The sequence below is a fragment of the Amblyraja radiata genome, chromosome 3 (assembly GCF_010909765.2).
Source record: "Amblyraja radiata isolate CabotCenter1 chromosome 3, sAmbRad1.1.pri, whole genome shotgun sequence".
Lineage (NCBI taxonomy): Eukaryota > Metazoa > Chordata > Chondrichthyes > Rajiformes > Rajidae > Amblyraja > Amblyraja radiata.
In genome coordinates this window covers 15,110,848-15,119,210 of record NC_045958.1, presented here as the reverse complement: position 1 = coordinate 15,119,210, position 8,363 = coordinate 15,110,848, and the positions used below count along the sequence as shown (strand labels likewise).

The following is an 8,363-nucleotide window of genomic DNA, read 5'->3' as shown; positions in this document are numbered from 1 at the left end:
AACATCTCCACTGACCTCCTTACCCCTCCTCCACACTGCTTCCTCTCCCAGTTTGACCTGGTCACCCCTATTGAAATCTCCAAACTCATCAGCTCTTCCAAACCCACTACCTGCTCCCTCGACCCTCTCCCCACTCCCTTGCTGAAGTCCTGCCTCCCCGTTCTCTGCCCCTACCTCACTAATCTCTTCAACTCCTCATTGTCCCAAGGAATTGTCCCCTCCGCCATCAAAACTGCTGCTGTTACACCAATCTTAAAGAAACCTGGTCTTGATCTCTCCTCTCTCATTAACTATAGCCCAATGGTTAAGAGGGGACTTGATAGAGGTTTTTAAAATGATGAGAGGGATAGACAGAGTTGACGTGGAACAGCTTTTCCCACTGAGAGTAGGGAAGATTCAAACAAGGGGACATGACTTGAGAATTAAGGGACTGAAGTTTAGGGGTAACATGAGGGGGAACTTCTTTACTCAGAGAGTGGTAGCTGTGTGGAATGAGCTTCCAGTGAAGGTGGTGGAGGCAGGTTCGTTTTTATCATTTAAAAATAAATTGGATAGTTATATGGATGGGAAAGGAATGGAGGGTTATGGTCTGAGCGCAGGTATATGGGACTAGGGGAGATTATGTGTTCGGCATGGACTAGAAGGGTCGAGATGGCCTGTTTCCGTGCTGTAATTGTTATATGGTTATATGGTTATATAATCTCAAACCTCCCCTTTCTTTCAAAAACCCTGGAGCGTATCGTTGCGTCGCAACTTCATTCCCACCTCCTTGCGTATAACCTACTTGAACCCCTCCAATCTGGCTTTCGCCCCCTCCATAGCACAGAAATTGCTCTCCTCAAAGTCCTCAATGACCTCCTCACCTCTGCTGACACTGGTTCCCTCAACATCCTCATCCTCCTCGACCTGAGCGCAGCCTTCGATACAGTGAACCACAACATCCTGCTCACCAGACTCAAAGACCTCGGCATTGAAGGCTCTGCACTCAGCTGGCTCCGTTCCTACCTTTCCAACAGATCCCACTTCATCTCTCTCCACAACCACACCTCTGCTACAGCCACAGTCACTCAAGGCGTTCCCCAAGGCTCCGTACTCGGCCCCCTCCTCTTCATCATCTACATCCTCCCCCTTGGTCAGATTCTCCGCCACTTCAACCTGGACTTCCACTGTTACGCCGATGACACCCAGATCTACCTCGGCACCAAATCCCCCCACAACCCCCCCTCTCCCATATCAACTCCTGTTTGTCAGCTATAAAAACCTGGATGCAACATAACTTCCTCAAACTCAACAGCGATAAGACAGAATTCCTCCTCATAGGCTCCAAAGCCACACTCAGCAAAATCAATAACTCCACTCTCACCATCGACGGCACCACTGTCTCCCCATCTCCCAAGGCCCGCAACCTTGGCGTGATCTTTGATTCCACCCTCTCCCTTGAGCCTCACATCCGCCATGTCATTAAAAACTCCTTCTTTCATCTCCGCAACATCGCCAAACTCAGACCCTCTCTCACACCTCCCGCTGCTGAAAGACTCATCCATGCCTTCATCTCCTCCCGACTGGACTATTGCAACTCACTTCTCCTTGGCATCAGCTCCACCTACATCAACCGACTCCAACTGGTCCAGAACGCAGCCGCCCGACTCATCACCCACACCAAATCCTGGCATCACATCACTCCAGTCCTCAAACAACTTCACTGGCTTCCCATCTCCCACCGGATCACCTACAAAATCCTGATCCTCACCTACAAAGCCCTCCACCATCTGGCCCCCCCCCCCCCCCCCCCATATCTCACTGACCTCCTCTCCCCCTACCAACCCTCACGGTCCCTCAGATCCACATCAGCCGGTCTCCTCTCCATCCACAAGTCCAACCTCCGCAGTTTTGGGGACAGAGCCTTCTCCAGGGCAGCTCCCAGGCTCTGGATCTCCCTCCCCCAACTGATCCGCATTTCCGTGTCCCTCACCATCTTCCAGTCCCGCCTCAAGACCCATCTCTTCACCTCTGCCTATCCTTAGCCCCACGTCCCCCTCCCTTTTCATCTGTGCATTAATTGCCTCATATTGTGTTTTGAATTGTATTCTGTCTTTACTTTGTGTACTAGTCATGTCTCTACTATTTATTTCATTCCCCTTACATGTTTTTCCTCTACCTGCTAAATTTTTGTAAGGTGTCCTTGAGACTCTTGAAAGGCGCCCATAAATAAAATGTATTATTATTATTATTATTATTAAGGTTTCCATTGCTATTGATTATCCTACTCACTAGCCCCTCACTTTTATTGTCTTTATCTCCCCTTCATTCATCTACCTGACACAACCTTGCGTTTTCACATATTTCTCATTTCTCCTTCCACCCCAGCCCCTCCCAAGCCCCATCATGTCCTGCTTTATATCCCAATTCTTATGGAGATAGAGACTCCAAGATAGTGCCAGAGAGGGTAACATTTTACATGAGGCTCCTTTTAAAATAGTTAAAACAGTGTTTTATGATAATTTCTCCTAATTAGCCATAGTGAGAAAGTCCTTGTGCTGAAAATCTCTTATCAATCATCACTATTTCAAGTGATCTCTCGGAATGACCAATCTTTATTAGATTTGATACTAACGTCACAATTGTGATTACGCACAAGGAAGCAGGACAATTTGGGGGGAAAGGAGGGGTTTGGGATGGTAAAGTTATGCATATTCCAACCCTCCCCCCACCTATTCCCAAGCATATTTCCAACCAACATCCAATCACTCGAGGGCAAGCTTGAAGAACAGAGAGCAGGGACTGTTGTGTTCTTTGGTTTACCAAAACATGGCTCACTTCTGATTCACCTGACCCTGCTGTACAACACACATTTATTGTATGGAGCGTACAGAATCATTAGGCAAGGGGAAAGGCGTCTGCATTGTTGGTCCATGCTTTGGGTGCACTAACGTGATGGTCAGCTCAATTCTGCTCCTCTGACCAGGAATAATGGTTCAAAAATAACCATTCCTCTTGTCTATCAAGGGAGTTCACCTCCACCATCTTGGTCACGTAGCACACGAGCCAATAACACTGGACAAATTATATTCTGTCATCAACTTTCTGGAGACAGCAAACCCTGATGTTCATCATCGCCAGTGACTTTGATCATACTAACTTCAAATGCCATGAGTATATCTCCTTCCCCCATGTAGAGTAACCACTGCTACACCATCATCAATATCCCTTCATTTTGCTCGGTCTGATTATCTGTCAGTGCTGCTCCTGCTGGTTCACAGACAGAGAATGAAGAGCGAGACACCAACAAAAAGATTACTGCAGGAGCGGTCAGAGAAGGCCAAGGTTTACTTCAGGACTGCCTTGAACATGTTCAAGATCACTTCATCCAGCCTGGATGAGTATACCTTCAGTCGTCACTAATTGCATTGAAATCACGAGTAATGCACTGACAACCAAATTCTGACTAAGATAATTAGGGTCAATCCTAACCAGAAACCTTGGATGAACAGGGAGATTCACTCTCTCTTAACATCTAGATCCAAGGTTTTCAAGAGGGGTGTTACCGCATGGTACAAAAAAGGCAAATATGATGTCTATAAGGCTATCTGGGAATTCCAAAACAAGCTAGAGGCTCTGTTCAATCAAGAAGACCAGAAGACCATGGCAGGACCATTACTGGCTACAAGCTGAAATTGGGAGCAATGATGCACCTTATGAATGAGCTTATCTCTGGCAATGATGCACCTTATGAATTAGACTCATTTTGAGCATGCAAGTAAAGTTCTCGTCTCAAATATCTTCAGAAAGTATTCTTTAGAAAGTATTGTGACGGGATGCATTTCAGCCTTGTATGGCGACTGCTTTGCTCTTTGCCACCTGAATGTGCAGTGAGTGGGAAACAAAGACCAATCCATCACTTCCTCCTAGCCAGTCTGTACCTTCACAGTGCGTTGCATCAGGAAGGCTGGAAGTGTTATTAAAGATGCCCACCACTCTGGCCATTCTCTTTTCTTTATTCCGAGTGAAGATACAGGAGCTCGGACATCCAGACCTAAGAAGAGCTTCTTCCCGGCTGCTATCAAACTCTTGAACTAATCACCTCTTCGCACAGATAGGCTGATAGTCTTAACCCTACCCGAGTTAGTTATTCTATCACACTACCTTGCATTGTGCATTACAACCTTGCACCATTCTGCTGTTTGGCATTCATTGTATTTATTGGTGTCTTTACCATTACTGTATTTATACTGTTCACTCTGTGAGCTTCATGCCAACAAGGAATTTCATGGTGCATATGACAATAAACTATCTAATCTAATCTAATCTGTGCATATAATGGACGTTTAGCACTGCACAATAACTAATGTTCCTCGGAAGCTCTACTTCCAAAAGCACGAGCTATAATGGTTCCAAATCAGCTACAGTTCGTGAATTAATTGTATTGCATTTGGAATAGATTCAATGGATCAAATTGTCTCCATCTGCACTGTAATGTTCTTGGATTCTGGTAGTGAAAATCAGAAAAGTAATCATTTCAAATGTTCTATTTTTCAAAATAATTCTGAACAATTCCCATCCTGAAGGAATGAAACACTCCATTTATTAATTGTTTAATTTAATAGTTGCCAAAGGATTGATTTATCAAAAGAGCATCTGTGCTTTTCATTAAATCTCTCTGGCTAGCTTAGTTTCTATTTGCAATGGAAATGCAATAACTTCACAGCATTCAGAGCTTGTCAATGATGAGGAAGGCAATGAAATGCATTTTTTGCAATGCTAATGATGGAGTAACATGTCTTGGACAGCACGTTTCAGTCATTTGCATTTAATTGTACATCTGTCTGTCATTGGCCACACCAATCTTTTGATAAACATTTGAGAATAAAGGACAAAATAATTGGAGATTGTCAGAAATGGACACGGTCTATTTTTATCTTTATTAACCCCAAAGTATGCCTTAACTATGGAGTTCATTGGTTGGTGAACCTTTGGAATTCTCGACTCTAAAGACCTGTGAAATATCTGTCATTGTATTTACTTAAGAGATCAATAGAATTTGGGGCATTAAAGGAATCAAGGGACATGAGGATAGTGTTGGAAAATGACCCTTGAACAGAAGATCAGCATGTTCCAATGAATAGCTGAGCAGACTTAAAAGGTTGGATGGCACCATGTGGGACCATGTTACAGGAAAGACGTTGTCAAGCTGGAAAGGGTACAGAGAAGATTTACAAGGATGTTGCCAGGATTCGAGGATCTGAGATATAGGGAGAGGTCGTGTTCTAAAAACCTGTGCGGACCAACTGGCGGGAGTTTTTACGGACATTTTCAACCTCTCACTTCTGAGGTCTGAGGTCCCCACCTGCTTTAAAAGGGCATCAATTATACCGATGCCCAAGAAGAGTAAGGTGACATGCCTCAATGACTATCAACCAGTGGCACTAACGCCGGTGGTGATGAAGTGCTTTGAGAGGTTGATCATGGAGCAAATCAACTCCTACATCGACAAAAACCTGGACCCACTGCAGTTCGCGTACCGCCACAACAGATCAACGGTGGATACGATCTCGCTGGCCCTCCACTCCGCACTGGACCACTTGGACAACAAAAACTCATATGTCAGGCTGTTATTCATTGATTACAGCTCGGCATTTAACACAATCATCCCCTCCAAACTGGTTACCAAACTCGCAGAACTGGGTCTCTGCGCATCCCTCTGCAACTGGATCCTTGACTTCCTCGTCCACAGACCACAGTCTGTTCGTATTGGTGGAAATGTGTCAGCCTCAATAACTATCAGCACGGGAGCACCTCAAGGCTGCGTGCTCAGCCCCCTGCTGTACTCACTCTATACCCATGACTGCATAGCGAACCACAGTGCGAACTCCATCATCAAGTTCGCTGACGACACCACTATTGTGGGACGTATCACTGATGGGGATGAGTCAGAGTACAGAAGAGAGATCGAGCAACTGTCCATATGGTGCCAGCGCAATAACCTGGCCCTCAACACCAGCAAAACCAAGGAACTGATTGTGGACTTTGGAAGGAGTAGGAGGGGGACCCACAGCCCCATTTATATCAACGGGTCGATGGTTGAAAGGGTCAAGAGCTTCAAATTCCTGGGCGTGCACATCTCTGAAGATCTTTCCTGGTCCGAGAACACTAATGCAATCATCAAAAAAGCACATCAGCGCCTCTACTTCCTGAGAAGATTACGGAGAGTCGGATTGTCAAGGAAGACTCTCTCTAACTTCTACAGGTGCACAGTCGAGAGCATGCTGACCGGTTGCATCGTGGCTTGGTTCGGCAATTTGAGCGCCCTGGAGAGGAAAAGACTACAAAAAGTAGTAAACACTGCCCAGTCCATCATCGGCTCTGACCTTCCTTCCATCGAGGGGATTTATCGCAGTCGCTGCCTCAAAAAGGCTGGCAGTATCATCAAAGACCGACACCATCCTGGCCACACACTCATCTCCCTGCTACCTTCAGGTAGAAGGTACAGGAGCCTGAAGACTGCAACAACCAGGTTCAGGAATAGCTACTTCCCCTCAGCCATCAGGCTATTAAACCTGGCTCGGACAAAACTCTGATTATTAGCAACCACTTTCTGTTATTTGCACTATCAGTTTATTTATTCATGTGTGTATATATTTATATCATGGTATATGGACACATTTATCTGTTTTGTAGTAAATGCCTACTATTTTCTGTGTGCTTAAGCAAAGCAAGAATTTCATTGTCCTATACAGGGACACATGACAATAAACTCACTTGAACTTGAGCTGGCTGGGACTCTATTCCTTGGAGCGCAGGAGGAAGTGGGGTGATCCTATAGAGGTGCATACAATCATGAGAGGATTAGATTGGGTAGACACACAGAGCCTCTTGCCCAACGCAGGGGAATCAAAAACTAGAGGACATAGGTGTCAAATGACCCAGTCATACTCACGAACATGGTACAACAGTATTTATTAAGGCACATAACACACTACAGCATGTTGCTTCAGATGAGTAGCAGCGTAGACTGCCAGCACGAGTTGGGTTGCGATAAGTTGAACAGTGTAGTAGGCGGAGCTCTAATAATAAAGCACGCCCTTGGTTAGTAAGTGAAGTAACCAATCTACAATAGGTTTAAGGTGAAGGGAGAAGCATTTACAGTAATAGGAATCCGGGTGGTGGATGCTTGGAATGAGCTGCTCGATGAGGTAGTGAGGCAGGGACTATTGCAACGTTTAGGAAACAATTAGTCAGGTGCATGGATAGGACATGTTTAGATGCTTATGGGCCAAACACAGGCAGGTGGGTCTAGTGTAGATGGGACATTTCTCATGTATGTTCTATATTTAAAAAGCGAGACAAAAAGCAAGAAACAACAAGCGAGTTAGCTTTGCCTGGCACAGGAAAAATGTTAAAATCAATTATTGAAGATGTTTTTGGAGGACAGTAAGATAAATACAAGTTAATCAGGCATGCTCAACATCTCCCAATAGCTCTTTATAGACTCCCTATAGAGTCCTGGCAACATCCTGGTAAATCTTCTCTGAACCCTTTCAAGCTTAACAGCATCTTTCCTATAACACAGTGACCAAATCAGAGCACAATACTCTAAATGTTGCCTCACCAACGTCCTATATAACTGTAAATTGACCTCCCGACTTTTTTACTCAATGCTCTGAAAGGCCAATGTGCCGAGAGCCTTCTTGACTACCCTATCCAATTGTGATGCAGCTTTCAAGGAACCATGCACCTGCACTCCTAGATCCCTCTGCTCCAAAACACTTACAGACCTCTACCATTCACAGTATAGGTCCTGCTCATGTTAGACCTCCGAAATGCAACACCAACACATTTCTCTGTAGTTCATTAACCATTAAATTCCATTAAGTTCCATTAACCATTCCTCAGCCCACCTGCTCAACCAATCAAGATCCTGCTGTAATCTTCAACAACCATCGTCACTCTCGACAGTACCACCGACTCTTGTGTCATCTGGTACGAGACTCTTGAAAGGCGCCCATAAATAAAATTTATTATTATTATTATTATTATCTGCAAACTTACTAATTCTGCCATGAACTATCTCATCCAAATCATTGATATAGATGTTGATAAACAGTAACGATGGTTGATCCCCCCCCCACCCCCCCGCTCTTGTAATCATCCCTTAATCTTCAAGTTCAAGTTCCAGTTTGTGTTTATTGTCACATAACCAATGAAGGTACAGTGAAATTTGAGTTACCATATAGCCATACTTAATGAAAAGCAACAATATACACAGCCATATAAATAAAATTTAACATAAACATCCACCACAGTGGTTTGAAGTTCCGGGCCCCTCTCCGGGAAGGGCCGCACCACTCCATGTTGTAGGCCGCAGG

The 8,363-nt window shown here is 44.8% G+C and overlaps 1 long non-coding RNA gene across 1 annotated transcript; it reads left to right on the top strand.

Moving 5' to 3' along the window:
* The first annotated feature begins 4,227 nt into the window (after window positions 1-4,227).
* LOC116970642 lies at window positions 4,228-7,845 on the top strand. The gene is made up of 3 exons (XR_004411227.1): window positions 4,228-4,240; window positions 7,281-7,284; window positions 7,793-7,845. It is a non-coding gene; the product is annotated as an uncharacterized LOC116970642 (long non-coding RNA).
* Window positions 7,846-8,363: the final 518 nt, after the last annotated feature.